At 40.2% G+C, this 6,099-nt stretch overlaps 1 protein-coding gene across 1 annotated transcript in view; it reads right to left on the reverse strand.

Annotated features, from left to right (window-relative positions):
- Nucleotides 1-6,099, reverse strand: part of LOC119499314 — an 843,332-nt gene that overhangs the window by 116,595 nt on the left and 720,638 nt on the right. The window lies entirely within an intron of this gene.

Below are 6,099 nucleotides of genomic sequence, written 5' to 3' on the forward strand. Positions count from 1 at the left end.
CTATAGAAAAAAAGTCGTAATATTATGAGAATAGAGTTATAATATCATAAAGTAGTAATTGTAAGTGTTAATTTAGAGGGGAAATAGTGTGAAAATGAGGAACGTGGAGTATCTTGACTTTTTTTCTTTTAAACCTATGATTTTATTCTCGTGATATTATGATTTTATTCTTGTAATATTACGATTTGTTGGATCATGTTGGAGCAGGGAGAAAGGTGGGCTGGGAAAGAAGGGAAGAAAATGTCATCACTCGACTGAGAATGGGACATACAGGTCTTAACCACACATTATATAGAATAATAATAATAACCATACATTATATAGAATATATAGCACCCAACTGGGAAATGCACACACTGTAATCAACCAGACACTGTGGAACATGTACTGATCCACTGCAGGAATTACAGTATCCAGAGGAATCACCTTTTACAGTCACTAAGGAAGACAAAACACCAGGACTCTTCATTGTCAGGTCTATTGGGGAATACAGCAGCTAACATATATACTGTGAAATGATTCAGTTTTTAAGAGAAACTGATTTAGTTAAAGGAATCTAGAGTTTTCATCATTATTATTATAATGATTATTATTATTATTATTATTATTATTATTATTAATTTATTTTTAAATTTTGTTTCTGCACAATCTCCTGCTCCACCCTGCAGTCCAGCAGGTGGCGGTGACGCACCTCTAAGATGGTTTGCCAACCGCCAATAAACACCAGAGAAGAAGAAGAAGAAGGAAATGACGTCTGGTTGGACCTGACCGGTGTTGCTATGCGACGCGACTCCTGCGTCTCATGAACGAGCCGCGGCGGCAAACGGACGTGCGCGTTCACGAGCTCGGCAGTTGTCCTCCATCTCATCAGCGGGAACACCTGAACAGGTGAGCAGGTGAACACGTGAACACCTGAACAGGTGAGCAGGTGAACACCTGAACAGGTGAGCAGGTGAACACCTGAACAGGTGAACAGGTGAACACCTGAACAGGTGAGCAGGTGAACAGGTGAACACCTGAACAGGTGAGCAGGTGAACACCTGAACAGGTGAGCAGGTGAAGTAGTTAGATTCTAACAGCAGCCGGCGGCACCAGAAGTTGATTTCAGAGGAAACTGAGGTCTGCTAGCTAACAGCTAACAGCTAACAGCTAGCAGCTAACGGCTAATTGCTAACGACTAGCAGCTAAAAGCTAGCAGCTAACGGCTAACAGCTAGAAGCTAATGGCTAGCGACTAGCTGCTAACAGCTAGCTGCTAACAGCTAACGGCTGACAGCTAGCGGCTAACTGCTAACAGCTAGCAGCTAACGGCTAGCAGCTAAAAGCTAGCAGCCAACGGCTAACAGCTAGAAGCTAACTGCTAACAGCTAACGGCTAGCGACTAGCTGCTAACAGCTAGCGGCTAACTGCTAACAGCTAATGGCTAACAGCTAACGGCTAACAGCTAGCGGCTAACAGCTAGATGGTAAATGGACTTTATATAGCGCTTTGATAATAGCTAATTTGCATTTTTAAACATTTTAACATTTCAGAAATCTTTAAAAGTAATTGTCTTAAAGTTTCATGTTGATATCTATGAGTTAAATATGTTCATCCTGTACACCTGTAGTGTCTCCCCTGCACTTTAACAAAGTACTTTCCCTTTTCAGAATATCTTATTGTTATTATAATTATTGATGCACATTAATCAAACTACTTTTCACACTGCCAGCTTAATCCATAATAACACATCATCACTTCTCAGTTGATTTATATTCAGTATTAATTAATGTATTAAAGTAACTGGTAAGTGATGTCAAATAAATGTAGTATTGGATTAAGAAGTACTCATGAAGTGGAGATAGTCCAGTACAGTACAACTCTCCAGTTCTGATAGAACCGATGCTATGGCAGCATCCGACTCTTCAAGAGCAGCCATCGTTGTTTAGAACGAACGGCCGCCTGGATTTGCGCGTGTTATGTGATCCCGTAGTTCCCGCGTGATCTCGTGACGTGGCGAGAATCCAGCTGCCGTGCAAGGTAAGAGCAACAGTATTGCCGATAACGTGACATTTGCATCGTGGTCACGTCTTCATGTCTTCATGTCTACTGGGAGTGGTGACGTCTGGTTTCTTGCTCTTTAAACGCACGTTGTTTACAACCTATTTGCAAAGTTCTCATTTTCCTCTCTTGGATCTACACATTTGTAGCGGTAGGTAGCCTGTCGGTAAGTATTTTTTCACAACCATATATATTTATGACAAGGTCACACCGTAATATGAAGATTGTACTATATTGACCCAGAACATGAAATGCATCTTAATCGGCTATGGTTCTTTGTGTTTTTAGCCATAGATATATACCCATTGCCGTTACTGAGGTACGTCAGCGTCGCCGCCATATTGGGGAGGTCAGGACTGGCCTGTAAACACATACTAGTGACCAGAGAGCTGCCGTTTTACTGGATAAAAAGAAATATAACATTTACATTTCTCAACCGATTTCAATGAGTCATTTTTATATTCAAGGATTTATGATCTACGAGGAGTAGAAAAAGAAAGTTACTCAAAATCTCGATACTAGGCTATGATCGCCGCTAAACGCTCAAAAGAGTGTGTGTCAACGTTGGCTTAGCTTAACATTGCATGAACTGAATGGCTTACATGGTGGAAAATAATACATTTTGCTGAGAGTTAAGGTTACTGTTCCAAAACCCAAGACATGAGATGAGATTTATTGTTTGCGATATTAGACACATATCGTAAATTTCAAGTTTTAAACACAATATTATGTTAGACATGCAGTGTGTTCCAATCCGCGTACTTCTCTTCTTACACTTACTACTTTGAGTGCATAAGTGCGTTCACACTGGGAAGTACGGCAAAATGCAGTGCACTCAAAGTACCCGGATGTTGTACTCTAACGGTCAGATGGTTGAGTGTGGAACGCTGGACACTTTCCACACTCAACTGTCGCCATCTTGGCTACGTAGCGGAAGAGGCGGAGCCACGACCACTATTCAAACATACGTAGATAACAGAATAAAACTATACGTAAACATACCGGTGCATTTTCAGCTAACAGGAGGACACATCGTAGGCGACGACGTAGGAAACGTAATTTCCACTCTGCTTTCATTTTTTTTCAGAAGATATTGTGGCGGGTAGCGAGCCGCGGTCAAATGTTGCGATCGTCATTTCCGGTCAGTGCGCTGCAGAGTATTCTATTTGAGGCGACCCTACCCCGCTGAAATACACGCACTACTCAAGTGAGTACAGAGTGCACACAGTGCACTACATTGAAGTGTACTTCTGGAAGTACGTGGATTGGAACACACTCATGAACATCAATAACATTAGCTATCAATAGCAAACGCTAGCTAGCTCTTATCTGATGAAGATCTATAAGCTTTGGTTGAGGAATAGCTAACAATAACTAGCTAGCTGGCTCTTATTTGATCTATGGAAGCAAATGTTTTGTAAAGATGTAACTTAAACTGTAATGTTGTTGATGTGAATCATTCTTAAAGGAAAACGCATTATGAGAGTACGACTTTTTAATACCATATCAACAGACAGACCGGCCGGTGATCCATGAACTGGAAGCAGAAATGTAATGTTAATGAACCATTAATCTGGGGTAATCTGACCTACAGTACTCCACGTGGATTATAAACACTTCAATATGAATATGAATATGGCCTGAAAATGAAATCGGTTGAGAAATGTAGATGTTATAGTGCTTTTTATATAGTAAAACGGCAGCTCTCCTGTTCACTTTTATGTGTTTACAGTCCAGTCCTGACCTCCCCAATATGGCGGCGACGCTGACGTACGATCCAAAGGCCAATGCGGCAATCTACGTATACATATCTATGGTGTTAGCGTCTCAACTATATATTAATATTAGCTAGTAACACCCATTTTACAATCCATAATTTAAAAAAATACTTATATCCTTTAGCATTAGCTAACAAATGTTAGCTGGTGACTGTAGCTGTATGTGGTATCCCTTGTTTTTACAACAATATTTGTAGATGAAGTTACTCCCCACAGTGTTTCCAAGTGGTGTTATCGTTGGCGCCGCTGTCGCAATGACAACCGGAATGCTTTCCGTTTTCATCTGAGTACTACTACTGGCGACAAATTTAGCGATTTATTAAAAAGCAAGAAATATAGGCCCTGTTTGTATTTTATTGTAATTCATTCCCAATGCTGCTCCGAGTAATCACAGTCCGTAGCTCTTCTGCCAACAGCATATTTCAGATCGGAACATACGGGTACTTCGCAGAAAGTCGATTGAAAATGATTTGGAGGTCGAAGCTTCGAAGCATTCGGGTCAGCTCTATCATGCATAGTGTAATTATGGCAAATTATAAATGGATTATAATTGCATAGGTGTACTTATAGGATAAATGACTAATGTCGTGGGAATACAATATATTGACAACTAACTTATTTAGCTTTTTCCAGCAGCAGTCCAAACGCAACAATAACAACGTGGATCTACCTCAGTGATGGACTCTGACACTGAGAAGAAGAGAGGGCATTCAACTTATTTAAGTACCTTTTACTTTGAGCACAAATTCATACAGAGGATACTGGACAGCAAACCTTGCTATATATATTATTAAAAAAATGTTCTGTTGCTGTAAACATGTTCACCTTTGATCAATACAGCAGAGAGGTCAATGGAGGAGACTGGCATCATGATGTCATGAAGATGATACCATCAAAAGCACGCCACCATGTTATTCATACTGTGCAATATTTTCAGGTGGAATTTCATTTCATTCTCACTGTGAAATGTTTCCACTAGTTAATAGTCTGTTTATTGTCAATACTGTATATACTCCTCCTATTTTTATACTTCCTTCTATTTAAATGGTTCATATTTTGTTTCACTTTGTTTAGCGCTTTTTTTTTTTACTGTGTTAGCTGACGCTTCTGTACTATCCCCTTTGCTGCTGTACACTGCACATCTCCCCACTGCGGGTCTAATAAAGGAATATCTTATCTTATCTTATCTTATGACGAGAATGATGTTGTCATCGTCGACACGGTAAGTACGTCACTGTTAAAATTCAAAGGCTTACATTCAGTGGAGTATGTTTGAAATCTTAAATGTTTTTATCTCAACTTATAGTTAGTTTATAGTTCCTCAACATGATCGTAATGTAAAGTGTCTTGGTGCTTAGTGCTAAATTTAACAATTTTTGAACACTGGAGAATTGATAAAAAACGATCAATAAACCCTCCAAAATACCACAGTAATTTGGGATCAAAAACTTTTGACATTTTGGAGATATCTTGCAAGAATTGCATTTTTCGGCGATTGGATGGCGAGCACTTGTGTTGTGTAAACTGCTCAGAAACCTCCTTATTGTCAATCTAGCTAGGAAAGCCATCCATCCTCTGAGTGCTCTAGGTCTCTAGTTTGATCCATCCATCCTCTGAATGCTCTAGGTCTCTAGTTTGATCCATCCATCCTCTGAATGCTCTAGGTCTCTAGTCTGATCCATCCATCCTCTGAATGCTCTAGGTCTCTAGTTTGATCCATCCATCCTCTGAATGCTCTAGGTCTCTAGTCTGATCCATCCATCCTCTGAATGCTCTAGGTCTCTAGTCTGATCCATCCATCCTCTGAATGCTCTAGGTCTCTAGTCTGATCCATCCATCCTCTGAATGCTCTAGGTCTCTAGTTTGTGGCTGTGAAGTTTCATGAGGCTGTGATTATCCTAGAGGTCACCCCAGGTCATTTTATACAGTGAGATCAATGAAATGTCTCCTATGGGGACTAACATCATCACACATGAATACAGTTGGGCTCATTGGATCCACCAGAGTCTCAGCTTTACAGTGAGACCCAATTTATGTAATTTTATACTGTTTAGGGATCCCAGTATGCAGAAATATTCAGATACACCATTTTAGAATAGGAATAACACATTTATACTGCATGTGATTATCATAAAGTGGGCATGTCTGTAAAGGGGAGACTCGTGGGTACCCATAGAACCCATTTACATTCACATATCTGGAGGTCAGAGGTCAAGGTACCCCTTTGAAAATGGACATGCCAGTTTGTCCTCACCAAAATGTAGCGCAAGTTTGGAGCGTTA

The sequence above is a fragment of the Sebastes umbrosus genome, chromosome 12, assembly GCF_015220745.1.
Source record: "Sebastes umbrosus isolate fSebUmb1 chromosome 12, fSebUmb1.pri, whole genome shotgun sequence".
NCBI classification, from domain to species: domain Eukaryota; kingdom Metazoa; phylum Chordata; class Actinopteri; order Perciformes; family Sebastidae; genus Sebastes; species Sebastes umbrosus.